The sequence below is a fragment of the Sceloporus occidentalis genome, unplaced genomic scaffold, assembly GCF_023333645.1.
Source record: "Sceloporus occidentalis isolate IW3139 unplaced genomic scaffold, rSceOcc1.0.p SCAF_3, whole genome shotgun sequence".
NCBI classification, from domain to species: Eukaryota; Metazoa; Chordata; class Lepidosauria; order Squamata; family Phrynosomatidae; genus Sceloporus; species Sceloporus occidentalis.
The window spans coordinates 133,993,129-134,011,352 of NW_028316983.1; the positions used below are offsets into that span (position 1 = coordinate 133,993,129).

At 42.4% G+C, this 18,224-nt stretch overlaps 1 protein-coding gene across 2 annotated transcripts in view; it reads left to right on the plus strand.

Moving 5' to 3' along the window:
- Window positions 1-3,282: 3,282 nt before the first annotated feature.
- Window positions 3,283-18,224, plus strand: part of SEMA5A (semaphorin 5A) — a 166,618-nt gene continuing 151,676 nt past the window's right edge. For both annotated transcript variants that reach the window (XM_089516372.1, XM_089516375.1), the window contains exon 1: window positions 3,283-3,400. The gene's annotated coding sequence lies outside the window, so the exon portion shown is untranslated. The remainder of the gene's footprint in view (window positions 3,401-18,224) is intronic.

The window sequence follows — 18,224 nt, forward strand, 5'->3', positions numbered from 1 at the left end:
GCAATTTCTAGATTCTGCCAGTTCCTTTCATGACTCCCCAAGCTGTTCTTCTTGTCCTTGTCCTTCTCTTTGTTGCTCCTCAGAGGGGGGAAAGGAAGAGTTATATTTAAATTCAATTCATTAGAATGAGGAAATCTTCATATGCGTCTTGCTAAGCAATCATTGACTGGACCACATAGATATTTAGCCAAAACACCAGAAAACATTCACATGCTAGGGACTCTCATACCAAATGGAATAACTCAAGAAAAAAAATCTGGGTGCAACACAACTTGTTTAGAGAATGAGACCTTCATTGAAAAGCTATGTGCAAAACTGGGTGAAAGCCTAAAGGCCAAAAGAAGTTGTTACAAAGGCTTTCCATCTCATTCATGTGACATTAATGGAGAGGGAGAGGGGGATTTGCAGGAAACATGTGATACAAGCCTGTTCCCCCCAGTTCAAACATTTATTTTTATGGACTAATATTCCAAAAAGCCCCCCAACCAGCATGTGATGAAGTGGGCTCTAGCCTTCTGAGAACATACATTTACGTGACTATCCTTAAGGGCTAGAAACTGGCATAGGAGGCTGCAGAGAAGCAAAATATTGCAGGACTTTGAATCCTATAGCTTCTGCCAGCTTGCAGTTTCTCTGAACAGATGTGGAACTGGAGAGTGCACAGTATCCTTCTACATGCAAGATATGGATTATTTCATAGTCTTTTCTAATTAAGATTTTACAAACACATCAAAGAAAAACCTGAGCTGCGGAAGTGTTGGTTGGAGCTGTATTCACTAACCCCTCCTGCACCCATTAACATCAAAAACCCACCAAACTGTGATACCTTTACTGGGCCAACCCAAATGCACATGTTGCAAGATTTCAAAGCTCCATTGCTTTTTTAATCAGGTAAGGTGTTAAAAACCATAAAGGAGGGAAAAAAGATTGAGGATGTTAATCATAGGCTTGCATTTTGCTGTTTTTGTTTTAGTTCAGAAGGTATGGAGGGTTATCTCTTGCAGGCTGGCACCTGTCCTCTTTCTGGCAACTGGGAGATTCTCAAAGTCCAGGAAATTTAACATCCATTTGTAACTCAAAAAGAGACTTCCTTTGCAATCCAGTATGTCTCCATCCTTTGTGAAGTTACAGGCTCCTCTGTTAGGCAGAGGACACTGAATTTCTCAAGAAGTCTTCATACTTTTCCATCAGCAAAACTTTAGGTGGTGTTGAGGTAAAACATGCCAATGCAGTTCCAATTTTAGGGGGAAATGTTTTACATTTGTTGGAGGCAGAAACCTGAAATAGGAAGGTCCCAGTCCACTGACTCTCTGTTACTTCTGTGCTGCAATATCTTCCCCCTGGTTGGCCATCCAATCCTCACAGGTCCATTGGGCTTAACATGAACAGTGACCCACTGAGTAAAAAGTCATGTCTCACAGGACACTGCAGGGCTTATTTCTAAGCTGGTTGTTGTTGGGTGCCATCAAGTTGTTTCTGACTTACGGTGACCGTAAGGCAACCTATCATGGGGTTTTCTTAGCAAGATTTGTTCACATGTGGTTTACCATTGCCTTCCCCTGAGGCTGAGAGCCTGTGACTTGCTCATGGGCAGCCAGTGGGTTTCATGGCCAAGCTAAGTACAAAGGCCAAAAGAATAGCATTCACTGGGATGACAAAAAGTCTGGCTTTCACTGGACTAACCTTGAGGTTTATTGCTATATCACTCTCCGTTTACTTAGGCAGGCCAAACAGAGAAGGCAAGGCTAGTCAGGCACCTGCATCACTTGGTTTCTGGACCCTGGCTTTCTCCCACCTCAATGGTGGTGTCTGCTGGATCCTCTGGTGGTTGAACTGGGCAGGATGTAGAAGTGCCCTAGAAAGTGTGGCAAGTACATCTCATCTACACTGGCAAGGGACCACTTGACAGGACCACTGGAACACCAAGGAGATTACCGCACAAGGTAATGGGTTTGAAGTGGAATTACAACCTATGATTCCTCTCCTTTTCGAATTATGTCATCACTCATCTGTTGCGGATCCTGGCTGTTATACTGCGATTATTGTGCAGTTTTGCATTCACAGGTATCTCTTGTTAATGAGGAATTGCATGATGATAATAGTATAATAACAGCTCAGCAACGGATTAGCAATGGACGAGTGACGATATTGTGTGAAAAGAAGAGGAACCATAGGTTGTAATTCCACTTCAGTTCCATCACTAGCAGTGATTGGAATCCGGGGCCAGAGACTAAAGGGGGTGTCTGGAGGTGGCAAGCTAGTGATGTTTGGTGGGACGGTGGACCATCCATACCTCTTGGGATTGGCACATAGTAACCCCACAGTATTGATCCTGGCTTCGGTACTTTCCCCCACATCTTCCCCTGAAGGCTTAAAACTTTAAGGCAAACCCAGAAACTGTGTATTGTTGTTGTGTGCCTTTCTTTCTGAATTAGGACAACCGTCTTAACAGGGTTTATATTGGCAAGGTTGGTTCAAAGGGGGTTTAACATGGCCTTTCCCTGAGGCTGAGAGAGGTGACTAGTGGCTTTCATGGCTGAGCTGGGAATCAAGCCCTGGGCTCCAAAGTCTGAACCCAACACTCAAACCGCCACCAACTCAGCGATTCCAAAACTTTGGTCCTCCAGATGTTTTTCACTTCGGCTCTGAGGATTCCTGGCTCTTGTCCCAAGCTAGACGGGGCTTCTGGGAGCGGAAAGAGCTGGAGGACCACGTTGGCTCTCTCTGGGTGCATGGTCTACCTACTGTGGGGGGCTGCCTTGGCGAGACTTCCCCTGAGGCTGAGAGAGTGTGACATCCCCCAAGTGGGCTTTCATGGCTGAGCTAGGGACCGAACCTTGGCCTCCAGAGCCCAAGAGTGAAAGACCAGGAAAGAGGGGCAGCCCTTCTCCTGGAGGCAGGTCTGAACCCTGTCTTCCTTGCCTCCTTCCATCCCCTGGACTCTCTCTCTCTCTCTCTCTCTGGAGGCACCAGAGGGAGACGTCATGCCTCTGGAGCAGGGAAGCAGAGGCAAGAGAGGGAGGCGTCTGGGAGGGAAAGGCAGGCCCCTCGGTGCTGCTGCCAGAGTCCCCCGAGGAGAAGGAGGGGCTCCAATGCAGACCCCCATCATCCCAGGGCCAGGGCTTGGGAGGGAAGCAAGCAAGGAAGGAAGGAAGGAAGGAGGAGCCACTCTTGCTCGCAGCCAGCCTCCTTCCCACATGCAGCAGCAGCAGCAGCAGCAGCAGCAGCTCCACCACCGACGCCAGCCGTCCAGCTTCAGTGCCAGCCTCCCTCTCCCTCGAAGGGAGAAGCCAGCCAGCCTCCCTGCCACCTCTTCCTCCTCCTCCTCCTCCTCGGGGGCTGCCCTGGACGGACCTCCAAGAAGCTCTGCTGCTGCTGCTGCTGCTCCTGCCTCCTCAGGGTGAGTGAGCAGCCCCCTCCCCATTGGGGCAGCATTGGTTTGGGCGCCTGCCTCAGGAGGAGAACTGGGCTCTCCTCCCTCCTTCCCTCAGGGAGGAGGAAATAGTGTGGAGACAGATAGAGCTCCTGGAAAGAAAGAGAGAGAGATGGAGAAAAAGAGGAGCAATGGCGTTTAGCAGTGGCAGGGACCCCTTGCCAGGGGACTCAGCACTCCACAGTCTGTGAGGAAGGGGCAGGCTCCTTCCTCACAGACTCACTCCTCCTCCTCCTCCTCCTCCAGGTGCTACCCTTTCCCTCAAAGGGGGGGGGGGTCTGCTTCTGAAGGAGGTTCTGGGCTCGCCTGCCTTTACTTGCACTTAGGGCGACCCTAAGGCCACCAGCCAGAGCTCTCTGTAAGCCACTCTTCTGAGAGAGAGCCTTTGGGACGAAAGAGCCGGATAGGGATACTCTAACATTGCATTTGCCCATAGAGGATCGTTGGGGAATGCTTCTCCATAGAGAGTCATTGGGGAACGCTTGCCCATAGAGAATCATTGGGAATACCTGCCCATAAGATTACTTGCCCATAGATAATCATTGGGGATTATTTGCCCACTGGATTACTTGCCCGTAGAGGATCATTGGGGAAGGAGATTACTTGCCCATAGACAATCATTGGGGGATACTGGCCCATAGAAAATAATAGAACACTTGCCCATAGAAAATCATTGGGGATTATTTGCCCATAGAGGATCATTGGAGAATACCTGCCCATAGAGAATCATTGGGGAACACTTGTCCATAGAGAACCATAGGGGATTACTTGCCCATTGGGGAACACTTGCCCATTCTCTATGGGCAAGTATTCCCCAATGTTCCCTATGGGCAAGTATGGTTTCCCTATCAAGTACTGCCATTTGTTTTAGTGTGTCCCATTTTAGAGTATTTATATCCCGGCTAGATTTATATCCTGGACAGACAGACAGACAGACAGACAGACAGACAGACAATCTATCTATCTATCTATCTATCTATCTATCTAGGTTCTCTCATGGGGTTTTCTTGCCAAGTTCCCTCAAAGGCTTGCCATGGCCATCCTTCTGAGGCTGAGAGAGTGTGACCCACCCTAGGCTCACCCAGTGGGTTTCCATGGCCGAGTCGGGATTCGAACCCTGGTCTCCAGAGTCTTTTGTAAACCACTTATTATGCCAGGCTGACTCACTTAGTAGCCACAGCGGGGGAATACAGTCCTCCTTCCCGACCTGAGGAGTCAAACAGACCTCCAGAAAGACCCCCCCCCCCCCCCTTTGACTTTGGTGGGTTTTTTCCCTCCCCAAGACTGCTGTTTTGATGTTGTTGCCATCTGTTTCTCAGGTCTGGATCATTGTGAAAAATGGGGTGTAAGGGTTGAGTGCTGGGCCAGGGCTCTGGGAGGCTGGGGTTCGCATCCTGCCAAGGGATGTGGGGTGGGTCACACTCTCTCAGCCTCAGAGGATGGCCATGGTAAAAACGGAAGAAAACTTGCCAAGAAGTCGGAAACAACTTGAAGGTACACAACGATAACAACAACAACAAAGCACCTGCAAAGGAGGACAAAATGTAGGGCATTCCAGAAGAATGGAGGACAGGACCAAGTAAGAGCTTTAAACATACAAACAGAAACCTCTTATAGAAATGTAAACCCATGATTCTTGGTCCTTCTCCACCTGGACAGAAGGTGGAATTGGAGGACATGTCCTGGAAAAGGAGGATACTTTGTGAGTCTGTGTTGTGTCAGCTTGACCATCCCTTTTGGCTCAACACTTTTGCCTTGTTGTGGTTTTGGGAGCCTGTGCCCTGGACACCAGGGGGCGCCAGAGGGGAGGCTGTAGCTCTAGAATGGATTCCCTCTGCTGCCTTCTTCAAGACATTTATTTGGGAGAGAAGGTAGTGGAAGGGGAAGAAAAAGAAGATGTGGGAGGGAGAGGTGCAGATGTTCTCCATTAAACAGCACTGCCCCTTGGTGTGCTCCAGCTCTTCTGATCTCTTCAAAGGGATTTGGGCTGGCTGGATTCCTTTGGAAGAAGCACTAAAAGTGAAGTGCTTGGATGTCTGCATGATTGTTCTTGTTGGTTGCTGTGTGCCTCCAAGTCATGTTTGACTTATGGTGACCCAATCGCAGGCAGGTTTCTGGGGCTGAGAGTGTGTGATTTGCCCTAGATCCCCCAGTGGGTTTTTGTGCTCGAGCAGAGATTCGAACCCTGCTCTCCAGAGTAATTGGAGTTTATCCCTCCGGGAGGGAGGGGAAGTTGGGTCTTTAAACAGTGATTAACTTGGAGAAAATTGCACAATTGACATTAAAAGGTGATTAAAACGAGATTAACACAAAAGCTACTATCCTGTGAAAAACCAGGGAATTATTGTATACAAGTTAGTGTTATTTTAGAGGTGTTTTAATCCTGTAATGCTGTTGCTGTTTTAGATTGTACGCCGCTTGGGAAAATCTCGTGAATGATTTGCTGCTGTTTCTTGCCTGGTTATTCACAGGTTAATGGCACTTTAATCACATTTCATCTCGAAGTCGTGGGCAAACCATTAGCGCAATTGTGGGTTATTCACAGGATAATATCACTTTGAACATGATGTCGTGTGAAAGCAATTAGTGCAATTGCGGGATTATCACGGATTAATCATCATTTATACACTGAATTGTCCTTTGTGTGATAAACTCCCTAGCCCAGCGCTCTAACCACTCCACCATGCTGGCTATCCTCTGCATTATACTTTTGGTCATTTAGCCAAAAATATTTGAAAACCTCATAATTCAACCCTGTATATGTTTACATGGAAGCAAACTTGGTTTAATCGGTAGCAACATCTCGGAAAGTGTGCACACAGGGTTAGGTTTGTTGTTGTATGCCGTCAAAGAGTTTTGCATTTAATGGCAACCCTAAGGTGACCCTATCACAGTTGGTTTTTTCTGGCAAGATTTGTTCAGAGAGGGTCTGCTGCTGTTGCATTCCTCTGAGGCTGAGAGAATGTGACTTGCCCAAGGTAACCCAGTGACTTTTCATGGCTGAGCAAGGATTTGAACTTTGGTCTCCAGAGTCCTTGCCGAGTGCCGTCATGCTGGCTCTCTACAGAGTTATGCAGCTACAGTATGTTAAAGATTTAGGGAAAGCCATCTGAGGGAGCAAACTGGACTAAATAATAATCCGAATTTAAGTAAACACCACTGAAATGAATGCTATATTAATTACCATTTATTGTAAGTTTTGCTGATATGATGGCTTTCCATCCAAACTAGCCTTCTCTGAAAAAGATATTAAAATGCCATTGAAAATATATTAAAACTGAACCTCCAGTAGAAAAGGAGTACACAACTAACAACAGCAGCATTCTCTCGAAAAGGGTACCTCACTTTTTTTTTTGTATGGGTTGTTCTGAAATACAATATTTAATATATTTTTTTAAAGAATGTAAAAACTTACTTTTTATCGGACAAGATGTATACATTACACTTGGGTTTCTATGTCTATGTTTTGAAATTTGGTTGTTGGCTTTGAAAAAGCAGATTACCTTGTCGTTCGCATGTTATGGAAATGTTCAAATGGTAAAGTATTGATTGGATTTTATGCAAGTGGCCTTCGTGTTTAGATACTTTGTGTAGCCACTATGTCGAAGTAATAGTACAAGAACTAGCTGATGCATGCATGTAACCTAGTCCTGAGGCAGGATATAAATCCAGTAAGTAAGTAAGTAAATAAATAAATAATGAATCATTGGATTTTTAAAATCCTTTGTCCTGTAGTCTTGCAGGCAAGTCTGAACTCAGTTGCTTTGGCCATTGAAGAGTATAGTTATTATAGCTATATAGCACATTATAGCTATGTGCAAGTGCGAATGTGAAAAAACATTTGCAAAGGTGTATCATCATCAAAAATGACTTGGAGGCACACAGCAACAAATTGTCATTTGGGTACATTTGGAAAGGAGCTCCTGGATGCACACTTTGTGCCTGTTGACCCCTTGTTTGCATCTGCATAATATGAAACAGGGCTTTTCTTAAGACACCCTCAAAACATTAGTTGTTTTTGGCTTGCTTATAAAATAGATTTTTTTCCATGTGTATGGAGCCCCAGAGCACATTTTGATTTATTGGACTTATGTCTACGGAGAGTAGCCTGGTGTATTGTGTAGAGTATTGACCTGATAAATGAGTATCAATTTGTTGCCAAATGTAAATGCTAAATTTAAGCATAATAGGATCCTTATGGCATTTTAATTGACAGAAAATGTGCTGGTTCATATATCTCTGAAAATAAACTGATTAGGTAGATTTATAATTGTGTATATGTAGCCAATATCCTAATGTTTTACAATGCTAGATAATTACACTTTGAAGAAACAAGTGGTTGGGGGTTTGGGAGGATGGTAAAGAGCTCATATTTTAAAAGTGTTCAGCAGATTTAAACAGCATCCTATTAAAGCAAACATGCTCAGGGGCAGATTGTGTTGGTTTTTTAAATGCCAAGCTGTAGAATTCAAACGGCCCATTAAAATGTTCTGTGAAACATGAGGCTTCCACATTTTGCGGTGGTGTTTGAATTTTAGGATAGGCGGCAGTTTAAAGTATACCATTATGTCCCTCTGGGCATATAATCTCACACCTGTTCAAAATGAGCCAATGGGAAGAATATCTTATGCACACCCCTTCATTTTCTGACTTGGTAGGGAAAAAATGAAAAGTGCAAACTTCTTGCATGTTCAGCAGCTTTTCCCCAAAGACTGAATTGTATTATAAAAAATATGTCACCTTCTGTTATGCAGTGAGTAGGTTTCTTAAAATGCTGGTGTGTGTGTGTGTGTGTACGTGTGTGGATTGGTTTAAACTGGCTTATCTCTTCTTTCTGCAGCTGCTGTTTTATTTTTGCTTTTATATATATACGAGTGGGACTTACGACAAAATGTTGAAGTGTGGAGTTGTAACTGATTGCATGAGCTTCATTGTCATTTTTGAGGTATGCCTCATACTCTTTAATTCCAGAATTTCCATTTTATTCAGAAAGGCGCCTTAAATAAGGATTTAAGGTCAGACAGGGGGGAAAAGCTGTTGTTTACAATTACTGACCTCTAATATAATTAAATTGCTAGGAGCAGCTCTTAGTGGTATATAAACCATGACATCACAGTTGGCTGAAAGACTCTCAAAAATGGCATTAGAGAATCTCAGAGCAATTGTCTTGGGTTACTTCAACATTCACACTGAGACCACAATGGGCAGATCAGCTTCCATAATAACATGATTCTTTTTTAGTTGGTCATCAGCCTGACCCTTAGGGAAGGACATCATTTTGATTTAATCTTTGCCACAGAGTATGGGCTTGGTTGGTTATAGCAGACATAGCACGATGATCAGATGCGTCTTGGTAAATTTTGGTTTTGTTACATGCCTTTCTGTGAGGATTGTCTACTCTTGGAAACATATGGAACTGGATAGATTGCTATGCTCTCTCATAGATTTTCTGGTGATTAGATTTGATGAAGCATGAAGCTATGCTGATGGCAGCAGTGTTCTGATAGGGCTTCCCATGTCAAACAGACTTTTCATGAGGAGCCTGGCTAAATAGCTACTGTGCCCCAAGCAGTAGTGTGTCTGGGGATGACACTGGTGGAGGATCTCTCAGAGACAACAAGAGTGGCACCACAATGAACACTTGTTAGTACTGTGCAGAGTGAGGCACCAGTAAATCTCCTTTTGATGGCCTTTAATTGTAGAATCGTAGAGTTGGAAGAGAGCCCAAGGGCCATCCAGTCCAACCCCCTGCCATGCAGAAACACACAATCAAAGCACTGTTTACAAACCTTCAATGAAGGAGACTCCACCACAGTCCGAGGGAGTGTGTTCCACTGTCGAAACCCCATGAAAACTCTATGATGGGGTAATCCAAAATGAAACAAGATATAGTGCCAGAAGATGAAACATCCAGGTAGGAAGGCATTTAGTGAGCTAATACAGTAGATCAGAGGACAGCTCCAAGTAGTGCTGTGGCTAATGACACAACTGGACTCGGGTTGAAAGGATGGTCAGTTGTTGCCTTGCTCAGAGGTGATAGGGAAGTCTGAGACTGCACAGCACATACTGTAGGAATATGGAATGTGAGGAGCATGAATTAAGGGATGCTAGACATAATAAAACAGAAAATGAACCATATAAACATTTCAGTACTTGGAATGAGTGAGCTAAAGTAGACAGGAGTGGGGCATTTTGTGTCAGATAATTACATAGTGATTTACTCTGAAAACGAAAATGTAAGAAGAAATGGAGTGGCAGGAGATGTAGCAAAAGTAGTTAAAAGATAGAATGCAAACTCTGACAGAATAATATGAATGACTTTTATATAACCATAATCCAAGTTTATGCTTCAACTACAGAGGAAAAAGTAGAAGAAAGTGAAAGATTATTTGCCTGTGTCCAGGAGTAAATTGACCACACACCAAAACAAGACTTCTTGTTGATCATAGATCCAAAACACACTTCAGAAATAAATCCAATTTGAGACTGCTTTAACTGCCCTGGCTTATTTCTATGGAGTCCTGGGAAGTGTAGTTTGTTGTGACAGCAGAGCTCTCTGCCAGATAAGGCTAAATGTCTCACAAAACCACAGTTTTGTGCATGTGTGCAGGGACAAGAACTACTATAGTAAACAATGCAGAGAAATAGAAGATGACAACAAAAAAAAGGAAGAACGAGAGAACTTTTCCACAAGTTCCAAAAAAATCAAAGGGACGTTTAAACCAAGAGTGAGGACACTCTGTAACCAGCAGGGAGCACATTAAATGACCAAGTAGAAATAAAAAGACGATGGAAAAAAATACACAGAAGAACTATATAAAAGAGATAAAATAATGAGATTCATTCAAGGAAGAACCATTTGAAGATGAACCTTCAATTTTAGAAAGTGAAGTGAAAGCTGCACTTGGGGAGACCAAGGCTAAAGTGGCCCTTCACCTAAGAAAAATGCTCCCTGGACCCAGAAGTATAGCCATAAAGTCATATAATTTAAAAAGAACAGCCTCAGCTTGTTAAAAGCAGCTGGTCCACTACTAAAAAATCTGCTTGAATAGAAAGATCTTTCCCTGCAGACGAAAGGCAATAGAGGAGCCTAGTTTAGTCTCCCTTGTCAGGAAGTTCCACAGCCTGAGGGCAACCATTGAGAAAGCTCTTCCTCATGTGCTCCTCAGGCTTGTCTCTGAGGATGAGATAGATTGAAAGGATCCTCCCCCTGAGATCTCAAAGCCCATGTTTGTAGTCCTCTAGATACATTTTGTCCCACGGCTACCTCTCAGATCACTGTGATCTGCAGATGAGGCATTGTGTCTGTGTTGTGATCTGTGGAATTTTGTGATGAGACAGAGATGAGCCTTTTTCACAGTGGATTAAGTCAAGGCAATTTAAATAATGGACCTAAATCAAGGGAAAATCCTGAATTAAACCACCGATTTAAGTAAAGTTTCCCTTGCTAGAACCTCATATTTCCTGAATAGTGGTGCAAATGTGACTTCTAAAGCATGTTAATTTGCAATTTAGTGTAGTTTACAACATCTAGAAGGGCATATTGGGATTTTCCCCCCTGGTAGCAAAATGGGTGTGTCCAGGTCTTTGTGTGCATTCCCCACATATTATTCCCTCTGCTTTTATGAACTCTTCTTCCTTGCTTGGCTCGGCTTGTGTCTGTTTATATCATGTAACTTTAGCCTGCTGAAAAACACAAATGGAAAGCCCATAACTTGAAGGACATGCTAGTAATTACTGTTCAGTGCTGGACTAGACTTGTTTTCATGAGATGAAATGTTTGATTGTAAATTACTCAAATGCATATGACTGTGTCAGAACCATTAATTCAATTTTACAGACTATAAGTAAGTATAACAAGCATGCCTTTGATGAGACTTAGTTTTAGCAAGTATTTTGAAATAAGAGAACTAAAGGGAATTTAGGCCTAAATCCCATTGTTAGTCCGAGCCAAAGAAAAGTCAAAGTAAATGGAACATAAGTAACTATTGACTTACCAACTTCACATTGATTCATTAATTTAAAGAGTCTACTCTAGTGCAATAGGATGTGGGTATTAGTATTTTATTTCTAGTTTTTTTTTGAAAAGTAAGTAATTCTATGTAAACTGGGAAAAATGTGATTAAAAAAATGTACAGTATTCGCCCTTTATCAGTGGAGGATATGTTTCAAGACCCCCAGTGAATGCTTGAACTTGCAGACAGTACCAAACCCTATACCAGTGATATTTTGGGCCACAGCTGACTGTGGGTAACTGAAACCATGGAGAGAAAAATTGTGAATAAGAGGGGACTACACAATATTTACAGACCATGGCTGACTGGGTAATTGAAATGGTGGATAAGGGTGGGCAGCTGTATTGTTCTCTGCCTTCTCTTTCAGGCATCCCACTCCTGTTGAACAGTCTTTCCTCTGTCCTACATCAGGCCTCAAACACTGATGTGTCTTAGAATTTCATTGAAAACCTTTCTACTTTGGATTTCCGTCAGCTATGAGACGTTCTCTCACATTGCATCATTGCGTTTTTATTGGATTATTTCATTGTTCTGTGGTGTTTTAAACTGCTTCAGGATTTGTGTATAAGTGAGAAGAAGTTTAGAAATATTTCTAATAAAAAAGTGAACTCCAGAACTTGAAAATGTTTCTCTTGTTGCTTCCCTGTCGATGTACAGCAGACCCATGTTCATAGGATTTTCTTAGGCAAGGAATGTTTAAGGGTGGATTTGCCAGTTTCATCTTCTGAAATATAGCCTATAGCACCTAGTATTTGTTGGTGGTCTCTCATCCAAGAACCTACCAGAGCTGATTCTGATCCTGCTTAGCTTCCAAGATCAAGTCTCCCTTGCTTTGACAATGATAGTGTGGTGATGATGATGATGAGTCAGCTTGAGAAGCGTGCAACTACTGTTTCTGAAGCCGAGAAAGTGTCACCTTCCAAAGTGTGTTTTGTGTGCTTTTAATGCTAGCAAGTCTCCCTTGCTTTGACAATGAGTGTGGTGATGGTAATGATGAGTCAGCTTGAGAGGCATGCAACTACTGTTTCAGAAGCTGAGAGAGTGTCACCTTGCAAAGTGTGTTTTGTGTGCTTTTAATGCTAACAAGTCTCCCTTGCTTTGACAATGATAGTGTGATGATGATGATGATGATAATGATATGAGTCAGCTTCAGAGGCATGCACGCACTGTTTCTGAAGCCAAGAGAGTGTGACTTTCCAAAGTGCCTTTTCTGTGTGTTTTTGGTTCTTTAATGGTGATACTGATATTAGAAAGCCTCTGAGGCAAGGCCAATGTAAATTGCTGTGATTTTTACAAACCCATGCTCAGTGAAGAAAAACCAAAGTCCCTTGACCAAACACACTTCTGAGAAGTACACTTGGTCCAAGAACGGTGAAACCACCTTGACATGTTCAATATGCATAGCCATGTTAAACCATGCTAAGTGTTAAACCCAAGGGGTTTGGTTATGGAATAAGCCTCTGAAATATGCAAGAGGCCATGTTAAGTAAAGCCATGTGAAATGCACAACTGTGCTGTTGTGTGTGTTTTGGAATGCAGGTTGGGGGTGTTTGTCCAGAAAGGGACTGAGGAGGAGAGGGTGGGCACACGCCTCATCCTCCTTGCGGGGTGTCGGTGGAGGCTCCGCCTCCGGAGGGTGGAAGCTCCACCCCGGCATGCAGCCCCGCCCCCAGAGGGTGGAAGCTCCACCCGCCGGCTTCGCCCCCCCCCCCCCCCGACTTGTCTGAGGGACAGCAACCCGGCCCCCGGCTCTAAAAGGTTGCCTACCCCTGACTTAAGAGATGAAGAGCAGACAATACAAAATTGTGCATGAGATATGGGAGGGTAAAATCTTTGGAACAAAATTGTTCATTGAACATGAAGTTTGTATATTATCACCTCTGCATATTATATATTATTTTTCTCCTTTAGCTTGCTGACACATGTAATCACTTGATCAATCCCCTTCCGTTTTTGGTCTACAATATATCCCAAGTACTCCCAAGGAATACTCAATTGAAGGGTCTGAGCTGGCAGTGCTGAACAATGATCATTGAACTGTGGTGGGAAGCTGCTAGAAAATGTCGATCCAGTGTGCTGTGGCTGTGAAGAAGGCACATTCTATGTTGGACATAATTAGAAAAGGAACAGAAAATAAAAGTGCCAATGTCATACTGTTCCTTTACAGGTCTTTGGTCATGATCACTTCTGGAAGACTGCAGAGTTCTGTTCACCACACCTCAAAAATGATAGGTAGTGCTGCAAAAGCTACATAAAAAAGTGACTAAAATTATTTGTGGACTCGAGCAACTGTCCTGTGAGGAAAATTTGCAATGTTCAGCCTTGATAAAAGGAAAGTAAAAGACATATAACTGAACACTAACGTTAGAATCATCTGGTTGATTGTATTCCCCATCACCATGTACAGATGTGAAAGCTGGACAGTAAAGGAAGTGGATAAATAGAAAATCACCTCGCTTGAGATGTAGTGCTGGAGAAGAATGCTGAGAATACAGTACCATGGACAATCAAAAAGACAAATGGGTCCTTGAACAGATCAAGCCCGAACTCTCCAAGATGATTAAATTGACACTGTCACACTTTGGCCACATCATAAGAAGGCATGAATAATTGGAAAAGACAATAATGCTAAGAAAGATAGAAGGTAGCAAATAGAGTAGAAGACCGCATACCAGATGGATCAGGGAGGTCATAGGCATGAATCTACAAGGCCTAAGCAGAGCAATGAAAAATAGGGGGCTTGGAGATGTCTTATCCATAGTCGCTGTGAGTCGAAGTTGACTCAAGGGCAGCTAACAGCAACAACCATGAAAGACATAATAAAGGTTTCTAAAATTATGCATGGTGTGGAGAGGGTAGATAGGAAGAAGCTTGCCTTTCTCTCTCATAATACCAAAAATTGAGGTTATCCACTGAAGCTGAATGATGGGAGATTTAGCTTAAAAGGATGTATTCTCCACACTGTACAAAGTTAAGCATCTTGTGCTACCACAAGATATAGTGATGGCTGCCAACGTGGATGGATTTGAAAGGATATTAGACAAATTCATGGAGGATAAAGTATTGTTGGCTCCCACTGACTGTATATCACTTACTATATAGGAGATTTATGGGAGACCTTTTTATCCCTGTTGCTGGAGAGCATGAGTGGGAGCGCACTGTTGCACTCATATTCTGGTTGTTGGCTTTTCATAGTCAATAGCTCGGCCTGTGTTCAAACAGAATGCCAAATCAGATAGCCTTTTAAGGAGATGATGCCATTAAGCTTGATACATTAAATATCTGCCACAATAGCCCAGAACATGTTGGTAAAATAAAACACATGAAGTCTTAGAAATGAGTAAATATTTCTCTAGTTGGAAATTAAATTTTCTGAGCTTTGCATTGAACAGAAAAATCTAAAACGTATCTCATCCCTGCTTTTAACACTTTTGCAAATATTGCTTTTTACAACATGTGAGAGCTGTGATTCATCTAAAGAAACTTATCCGAGCCAAATATGTTTTTCAACCTGTTTGTTAAAAATAGATTGCTCCCATTAACCAGTGGCTAGTGCCATTTTTTCTTGTCTTTTTTTTTAATGGTCAAGTTGTAGAATCACCCAATAATAATAATAATAATAATAATAATAATAATAATAATAATAATAATTGTCTAGAAAGACATTTCTGTCCAGAGCACAGGTGATGGCATGCTGGGCAGGCTTTACATGGAGCTCTTGCCCAAGAGGAAGTGTTGCTGACAGCTCCAAAAACAGCCTTTTCCTGCGCTGCTCAACACGGGGAAGGGGTATGGCACAGCTTTTGGCATTTGGAATTGGATTGAATTGGACTTGATTTGTTTGCCCACAGGCCAGAAGAATGCAAGGTCACTCCAGTGTTTCTGGGAAACACCAAGATTTGCCCCAATTTTGCTTAGTTAGGAGTAAGGTCAGGTTAAGGGCAAAGTAACATGAATCTTCCCTGGAAGTATCTGTACATCTTCAGGACTGCCAGGAGTCCTGGGTGTGGCATTTTTCACTGATGTATTATTATAGATGACTGATAATGCAACTTTTACTTTTAGTATTTAATTGCACTGCAATTACTGTCTAGTGAGAGAAACTACAGAATTTGAAGGCAGGAACATGTAAGATGTATTTTTAAAGAAAGCAAGTCAGACCTGATGTGTTGCCAGTTTGTGTGTTTAATCAAGATGAGCTGCAGCCATACAGAAAGCAAGAGGCACTAAATTTGGGGACCAGAAGACTCCCTCCTTCTGCTCACTTTTTCTTCTTCGCTGGGGCAACAGTGCCAGAAGGAAGTCTAATGGAGATAAATAGATTTGTACAGAGAAACTGTAAGAAGGTTGTTGTTGTTCTTTAAACAATTAGTCCACTTAGCATGTTGGTCTTTAAATCAGACTCTATCTCCCACCGGCCATTTGATCATGGTACATCTGTATTTAAAGACAGCGAACTGTTTTTGCATGGTTCTAACTTTTTTTTATAACAGTGAAGTTGTTGAGCCAAAAATGAAAGTAAAGGAAAAAAAAGTTGCAGTGTTTTGATCCTTCCTCCAACCCCCAAAGCTCGTTGCTATGCATACTTATCTAACTTAATATTGCTAGAAGAGGACAGAATTGGTTGGCTCTTTTTCTCTTCCATTGTGTCCTCTTTCACATTCCCTCACGGAATCAGCTATAAAACACAATGCACATGGTTTTTGTCTTTTCCAATTTGTCTTTGTAAAGTATTGCTGACTTGAAAGAATGTGTGTTTTATCAGCCATGCTGAAACATATTTTAAATTGACCTCTCCGTGACATATAGTTTTTGCCAGCTGTTCATGGTAGACTAGTTTTTAAAATCTAGCCTGGAGCATTGCAAAATTGACCAGGCAAGAACAGGTGGCTGGCAGTCTGCTGTTTGAATCCCCCAAGAAGTCTGAAGTGCGTGAACAGGCATTTACAGGTAAAATTAGGTGTTGTAGAGCCTTTCACAGAGTTTTTTTAACCTTACTAAACAGACACATCCCCTTATGCCATTCAGAAAACAGCCCCATACAGTTTTAGAAAGATGTCCCAGTGTGTGTTTCTGCTGTTGCAGATAACAGAATAGATTTCCTTGTCTCTTAAAAAAAAATGCACGGGATAGGGGCTACTTTTAAAAAGCAGTTGGGCACAAAGCATCACTATATCCTATAGGGAAGCATGACAGGGCATGCATTTATGTTGCCCACCGATGGAAATCTTCCCAGCTGTTGGAAAGGCCGCAGGGAAAAATAGGATGAGAAGGGAAGAAAATACACAGGCTATTAAGATTTCTCAAGCTTGGATGATAAAACCCAGGCTCTTATAACTGATTAAGGCAGATTTTTCTACTAATTGGCAGCATTAACTGTTTTTATTAACTACGTTGAATTGCTAGCATCACTGTTATTTTCATATTTTATTGTGAAATATTTTCTTTATTTAAACAGTCTCTGTACATAATGCCCTGTTTCATGATTGTTATTAAACAGAAATAGAGCATCTTTTTAAAAGGCAAGGCCAAGCATAGAATTCTAGTAGCTGATGGAAAATGTTCAGTAAGCAGTGCTAATTCATTATGGATTTGCGGATCTTTGAGAAGAAATATTGAAAGTAGGGATCTTGTTGGAGCTAGAGAGTAAGTAATTCTCTTTCAAGTGTGGACTTTCATTGTTGCTGTGTTTCATCATGATTCCTATGGTTAGGGAAGGCAAAAGGAAGTGGCGGGTGGTGGTGGTGATGGTGGTGCGAAGAGAATACAGAGATATGTTTTCTTAATTCCTCGTTTGGAAATGTGAAAGACAATAATGCATCTCATAAACTGTGTATTCAGTATTTGCAGCCAGAAGATGACCAACAACCAGTCTCACAGTATCCCCCAAAATTGCCTGTCAAAGAAATAAAACAGGCTCAGTCTTGTCTGTAAAAACATTTGAAGTAGATTTGCTTGCAAATATTAAAGGTTGGATGACATCTCAAGGGTGAAAGGCTCTGTAATGTATTCTCTTCAAACACAGAGTAGAGAAAGAAAACTTAACTGCAAAATTGAGGATGAACAAACTCAGGCTGTAATGGCACTGCAGAAATAATGCACTTTGACATCACTTTAACTGTCATGGCTCAGTACTATGGAATTCTGGGATGTGTACTTTTGTGAGATGTCAGCACTGTTGCCACAACAAACTACAAACCCCAAGATTTCATAGCATTGCGCTGTGGCAGTTAAAGTGGTGTCAAACTGGATTAATTCTGCAATGCAGATACAGTCTCAGTGTAACTGCAGATTAATTGAGGCAAAAAGAAAGAGGGGGTGGTTAAGATCAATGAATGACATGAATACACACTATGCCAAAACTCTTAGAGAGAGGCATGCAAACCAGCAACTACTGAGTGTTGCCATGCTAAGGTTGCTATCTCTAATGCCTTCCCCATTGTGAAATGCCATCTGTTTAATACTCTGGCTTTCAAATTCTTTTCTGGTGACCTCTTGGGCATGTCATGTCCACCACTGCCTTCTCTTGTTTATACCTACAAAGTAGTGTTAAATGTATCCAGGTGCAATGTCTAGGCCTGGCTGGCCTAGTCTGTGCTCTATCTGAACCATATAGAATATGCATCGGAAGCTTCTGCAACCACAATAGTGTTTCCTTTGCAGTGGAGATCACCATGGAAAAGGTTCTCCATATGTAGGTTAAAAATAATTTGTTACACAGACCAAAGGTTCCAGACCAGTGCTTGGGCATGCATTTAGATGAGAATATCAGATCT